The sequence below is a fragment of the Sphaerodactylus townsendi genome, linkage group LG09, assembly GCF_021028975.2.
Source record: "Sphaerodactylus townsendi isolate TG3544 linkage group LG09, MPM_Stown_v2.3, whole genome shotgun sequence".
Classification (NCBI taxonomy): domain Eukaryota; kingdom Metazoa; phylum Chordata; class Lepidosauria; order Squamata; family Sphaerodactylidae; genus Sphaerodactylus; species Sphaerodactylus townsendi.
This window is the reverse complement of record NC_059433.1, coordinates 14,546,074-14,553,299: the sequence shown is the minus strand read 5'-3', so window position 1 is coordinate 14,553,299 and position 7,226 is coordinate 14,546,074.

The window sequence follows — 7,226 nt, the reverse complement described above, 5'->3', positions numbered from 1 at the left end:
AATGACCTAAAACGTTTCTAAAACATTTACAATTCTCCCCTTCCTTTACCACGATATATGTCTGCATTCACCCCCTCAAATCATTGCGTTTTTCCCTTTTTTCAAGTAGGTGTAGAATTGATGCTTCAGTGCTTCGCAGCAGTGGTATAGTGGCTAAGAGCAGGTGCACTCTGATCTGGAGGAACCGGGTTTGAATCCCAGCTCTGCTGCCTGAGTTGTGGAGGCTTATCTGGGGAATTCAGATTAGCCTATGCACTCCCACACACGCCAGCTGGGTGACCTTGGGCTAGTCACAGCTTTCCGGAGCTCTCTCAGCCCCACCTACCTCACAGAGGCTCATTCCGCACATGCAGATTAATGCACTTTGAAACTGCTTCTCCAGTGCTCTTCTGGAAGAGCTGTCTTGAGATGGCAACTTAATCCACTGGGTAAAACAGTTGTGTGAAAGTGGTTTGAAAAAGAGAATGCATTATTTTCTTATGCAGTGTCTTGAAGGGGCCAAGAAGCTGTTTTGTTGTGAGGGGGGAAGGGCAAGGAGATTGTAAGCCCCTTTGAGTCTCCTATAGGAGAGAAAGGGGGGATATAAATCCAAACTCCTCCTCCTCCTCCTCCTCCTCCTCTTCTTCTTCTTCTTCTTTTTCTTGCTGATATTTGTATACATGATGTTTCAAAGATTAGCCCCCCCCCAAATCAAAACCCTCCAGAAATGTGTGAAAGTAAACAGGTGAGGGGGGATGAAGTGATCCCAGAAAACGGCACCGAGAAAGATGTTTGGGGATGGCACAGAGGCGTAGGAAACGTTCTAAATAGATTGTGCAGCATTTCAACCAAAGAATTCTTTTCAAAGGAGAGTCACTGAAAACACTTTGAGGTTGGGAATGAAATGTTTTCAGAACCAACGGAAATCCATGGAAGAAACATTTTATTTTCTGCCTCAAAATGTTTTAAAAGGCTTGTGCGGAAAGGACCTCTGCCCAACCTACCTCACAGGCATGTTGTTATTATTGTGAGCATGAAATGACAAATGGAAGAATAATATTGTAAACTAATTTGGGCCCACTTGGAGCCAAGGAGGGATAAATATCTAAATAAGAAAGAAGGTATATGGACAGTTGTATAAAAGAGCCACAGCATTGATTTAGTTTTAGGAATTTTGGTGAGGGGGCAGGAAAAAAATGTCATAGGATGTAAATATTCTAAATAAATTTACACAGCAACCCTAAAGAGAGTTACTCCAATCTAAGCCCATTCATTTCAGTGACTTTAGGGTGGAAAGACTGTGCACAATTGAGCTGCAAATCAGTGTTGGTACCACAGGAGAAATGGTCCTATCCTGGGGTTAAAACCCTTCTAAATGACAGGGCAGCAGATTCACTCACAGCCGTTTCCCTCAGCTCCCTGTGCTTCATTCTCTGCTGGAGTCTCTCATCAACTCCCATTAGTTTTCCATTGAAGTAGAAGCTAGTCTTGCCTTAGACATTTAAGCTTTTCTTAGCGGTTTAGTACATCTGCTGGAGAAAGAGTAGGCCATATAATCCTAAAAAAACTCGAATCGAAAGTGCATCTGTGCATGATCCCCTATAAATACAGCACCTTGGGCACTCTCCCTATGCCCTCTTCCACTTTCCTGATGATTTATTTATTTGAAGCAGCAATGTATGGAATACTGTCTGTCTTTAGTTTGGCAGCAAGAGTAAGGTACGAAGGTTTATGGAAAAGGCAGAAAGCCAAGCTCTGCATTTATGCTGATGTTTACCCTGTTTCCCCGAATATAAGACATCCCTGGAAAATAAGACGTAGTAGAGGTTTTGCTGAAGTGCAAAATATAAGGCATCCCCTGAAAGTAAGACATAGCAAAGGTTTTGTTTGGAAGCATGCCTAGCGAACAGAACACAGAAAAATAAGACATCCCCTGAAAATAAGACATAGCACATCTTTGGGAGCAAAAATTAATATAAGACAGTGTCTTATTTTCGGGGAAAGAACAAGAAGAAGAATAAGAGTTTGGATTTATATCCCCCCTTTCTCTCCTATATAAGAGACTCAAAGGGGCTTACAAACTCCTTTCCCTTCCACCCTCACAACAAACACCCTGTGAGGTGGGTGGGGCTGAGAGAGCTCCGGAAAGCTGTGACTAGCCCAAGGTCACCCAGTTGGTGTGTGTGGGAGTGCCCAGGCTAATCTGAATTCCCCAGATAAGCCTCCACAACTCAAGTGGCAGAGAGGGGAATCAAACCTGGTTCCTCCAGATCAGAGTGCACCTGCTCTTAACCTCCTGCGCCACTGCTGCTCCAGTACGGTACTTACTTACTTACTTACTTACTTACTTACTTACTTACTTACTTACTTACTTCATGGACAGGCCCACTGTTACGCAGCACACTTCCATGGCAGAGTGGAGATTTATTAGGGTTGCCATCTCCGGGTTGGGAAACACTTTTGGGGGTGGAATTTGAGGAATGCAGGGTTTGGGGAGAAACTTCAATCGGGTATAAAACAGAGGTGTCCAACTCTCCCCCAACCCTTTCTAGATAATATTTTTAGTGACAGGACTTCAATGCTGTTGGGCTGAGTTTTATTTTCAGTTTTAGCTAAAACTGAGGGACCTGAAACAACAAAGGTGTCGAACTCTGGCACTTCAGATGTTCATGGACTACAAGTCCCATCAGCCCCTGCTGGCATGCTGGAATTGCAGCCCATGAACATCTGAAGCACCCAGAGTTGGACCACCCCTGTGCCACAATTCCGCAGACTTTGTGTTTACAGGGAATATACTAACCTGTACATGGCGAGAATTCAAAATAGCTAGCGGCCTTTTGCTCAAGCTTAGCAGAGTTTTCAGAAATGATTGCTCTTTGGGATTTGTACAAATGTGATTAGATGTGTGAGCTTTTAATTTTGTTCTCTTCTAAGGCTTTTGGGGTAGCGTTTTTCTCCCCTTGAAATGGTGGCTATTTTTAAATAAATAGGGAAAAAAAATCTTCTTGCTGTTATTCGTTAGTATTTTCCCATTGTAAAAAATTAAGGTTTGACTGTTTTGAAATACTTTCAGTCTTTCTTTATTGTGTTTGTTTTTTCTACAAAAGGGTTTACAGGTCAAATTGTTACCGCGCTGCTCTTGGTAACTTTTACAAACCCCGAGGTACCCAGCTCTCGGCAGTGCCCAGGAACCCAAGCAAGACCCGACACGGCGAGTATAATAAAAGAGAAGGTTTATTGAGATGCTGACCTAAGTGTCAGCACCTCCGTTCCACAAGGCCACTGCGCTGCCTAGCAGCCTTACAACATCTTAAATACACTCTCTCCCGTCGGGAGCCCGGGAGAGCCCAAGACAGCCCACCACCATTCATTAACAGAATTCAAAACAACCAATCATACATCTGCAACATACAGGAACCAATCAGAGTTCGATGGGTATCTCCTTCTTGGGTTTCGCGCCAGAGTAGGGCGAGGCGATGATGTATGCCCTGGCGAGAGAATCACAAAGGGTCCTTCAGGTGTTCGGGGTCAGGAAATGGAGCTTGATGACGATGGCCCCTTATCTGCCTGCTGACGGGATTTGGCAGGGCAAGGTGCTTTCCCCGAGATCTTCTTTTGTGTGCGCCCATCAGGGACCTTTACACGTGAAAGGACGGGCTCAGGTGGGGCCCAGGTGGACTCCTGCCTTGAGCCAAGAAAGTTCCATACAGATACAGAGAAAGTCATAAGTCCTATTTTCTACCTAATACAGTTGGCTCCTACCTACCTAACACCAAAAATAAAGCATAGTTTAATCCTTAGTTAAACAAAAGTCCAGAAGTGGAACAAATTTACTTCTGGCTCCGCTATCAAAATGAAGCTCAGGTGCCTTCAGAATGATTCAGCAGGACACGGATACGGAGAAAGAGGGGCAGATAACTTTTCATATCATTGTTCAAAATCAACAGGAACTATTCATATCCATGTAAGAGTGCATGATTTGTCAAAGAAGAGGAACTTATTCCACCTGATTTCTGGAAAATGTGAAGTTTTCTTATGTTGACTATGGCCTGCCTAAACCTGTATTATCCACTCTGACAAGTGGAATATCCACTATTCGGGAACGCCTAGGACTGACTCTTCGGAACATCTGCCACCCTACATGCTATAAGCTATGCCCCCCACCCCCCCACCCCAAACTCCTGAGTAAACAGAACTGTAGATCTGTGAATCTCATCTGTTTTAGGAATGCTACAGTTTTGCTTACATTACATGCTGCGCAGAGAGACTCACATAATCCCACGGCTCACTGGAGTTTTTGTATCACAGAGCATCTGTTTTGACTGAGCATGTGCTATCCTTTCTGCACATTGCAGACAATGGTGGTTGGATTTGGTGACATAGGCTTAGATAAACCTGAGAGTTTCCATGGACACGACAGGGACCTTTTGGAGGAACATGGGGGGGGGGGCATTTTGGGCTGTAGTGGGAAGGAGAAGTAGAAATTCACACTGCAAACTGAAGTTCTGCCGTTGCGAAACGCTCTGAGTTGGTCTGTCTTTGGTTTATTCAGAGGCTCACAGAGAAACACCGCGAATCAGGCCTATAAAGTCATCTCCTGTGCTATTAGTCTTGAATATTCTTAACCCCTGGGCAAGGACTCTGATGAGGGAAACTGAGCCTCCACAGGTCATCTTTATAGAATTTATCTTTGTTAACGTCTTCATAAGTTCCACAAGCAAGTCTTGACTCTGAAACAGGTCTGGAGACTCAGACTGTGTGAGTTCAAATTGTAATGTAGAAAAAATCCTGTTGTACAAACGTACACAAAATATCAGGATACTTCATAATAACCAGAAACCGGTTTTAAATAACACAATACGTGATTTTAAGAAGTATATCTTGGCCTCTTTTTCCATGAAAAAAAAACTATTTTCAGAACTGACCAAATATTTAGAACAAGCTTTATATTTATCAACAATGATTTAATTGATTTGTCTGGATTTTAAAGTGGGGAAAAAATAGCCGTGTTCTTTTTAATGAGCATCTGTTGTACAATATTCTCAAGAGTGTAATAATACCAATGACTAAGTAAAATGGACAAATAACTGATTCAGATGTAATGAAAAAGCAATCACTAACTGAACAGTCAAGTTAGCCAGCATATATATTCTGCCCTGTCTGAAAAGAGATACAAAGAATGAGGGGGAAAGGCTTTAAACAGCTGACAAAGATAACATCTTTACCTTATCTACATCTTATCAGAACACCCATAAATACACTATCTAGAAAATTTAAAATATACGACAACTTCCATGAGTAAAATAATATCCCTGTCCACAAACATGAAACATCCTATATCACCTTAGGATGATATATAGGAGTAGAGCTGGAAACTGCTGTCAAGTTGTAGCCACCCCATAGGGCAGTGGTGGCGAACCTATGGCACGGGTGCCAGAGGTGGCACTCAGAACCCTCTCCGTGGGCACGCGCAAACAGAGTGCCCCCCCGCCCACATCTAGGCTGGCCTGGGCCGCTGGGCTCGATTATTAGCATTAAACCTAAGACCTAGTTTTGGGGAAGCAGTGTAGGTAACCCTGTTAAGCTGCTTCGTTAAACCCCACTGATTTTCATCACGAAGAAACTAAAGTGCAAATCCTTTACCTGGGAGTAAGCTCGTTTTGTTGGCAGTATGTCTGACTTTGCTTTCTCTAGATGCTAAACCCTCCTAGGGTCGTGATTCACCAGTTGGAAGAGTTGCATGGTTGCTTCAAAGCAAAGCCACCGACTACCACCAAGCTTACTCCCGAGTAACGCACGTCTCGGAGCCAACCGTTTTTTCTAAACTGAAACCTCAGTATTCAGGTTAAATTGCCGTGTTGGCACTTTGCAATAAATAAGCGGATTTGGGGTTGCAATTTGGGCACTCGGTCTCGAAAAGGTTCGCCATCACCGCCATAGGGTTTTCAAGGCAATCGTGCCATTGCCTGCTTAGCAATACTTGGACTCCACTGGTAGTCTCCCATACACCTATTAACCTGTTTAGCTTTTAAGATCTGAAAAGGTCGGGCCAACCTTGGCCCTCCAGGTGAGGACAACCTGTGGTTCTGCATCGGCGAAGCTTAGCAATACTTGGACTCCACTGGTAGTCTCCCATGCACCTATTAACCTGTTTAGCTTTTAAGATCTGACAAGATCGGGCCAACCTTGGCCCTCCAGGTGAGGACAACCTGTGGTTCTGCATCGGCGAATCTGTCAAAGGAAGAGAATTCTTGACCTGGAGAGCAGAAGAACAGCTAGTTCTGCTTTGTGTTCTCAAAAGGCAAGTAATATGTCACTGAACAGTTAAATCCTAGCCATGTTGGCTTCACTAATGTCATTAAAAGCAACAATGGTTCACACATGCACATTTATTACAAAAGAAGCAATAAAGCCAGTTGTAAAATGAAATACAATGGGCTCTAGAAAACTTTGAGTCATTGCCTATACTCCTTGCACGTGCTCACATGAGTGGGGCCTACCCAGTGGTGGGATCCAAACATTTTAGTAACAGGTTCCCATGGTGGTGGGATTCAAACTGTGGCGTAGCGCCAGTGGGGCGGGGCGCGACGGGGGCGTGGCCAGGCATTCCTGGGCGGGGTACTCCTGGGCGGGGCTGTGGCAAGGACACAGCCGCTGCGCCGGTCCTTGGGCGGAGTGAGGCGAAAACAAATGCCAACGCAGGCGCCAGAGCTGCCACGCACACACGCGTGTGCACCCTCCTGCCTAGACTGCTTCAAGAAGTTCTGGCATGCCTGCCTACTACGCTGGAGTATGGAGGGGCGTAACTAAGGCAAAAATCGCGTGGCAAAATCACCAATTAGTAACCCCCTCTCGGCACACACAAATAATTAGTAACCTGTTCTCAGGAACTTGTGAGAACCTGCTGGATCCCACCTCTGGGCCTACCCCCTAAGCTTGTGCGCCTACCCAGCTGTTTTAAAAGTGAGCGGTGGCCAATATGCCTTGCCTTTTATATCGATAGAAGACAACTGCAGCATCCAGTAATCATTTCACATGTGCGAATTTGCAGGTCTGACATCATGTACTTTTCCTATTACACCAAACCACCTCCTCAAACATAATTTGAGATTTTTCATTATAGGCAGTTTTGGCTGCTAGCCACCTATACTTAGAGATAAATGTGTGTAATAGTCACCAGCTCTCTGAGTCTGTCAAATATCTTCGTAATACCAACTAACATGACAGGAGATTAAAACCACTAGCGG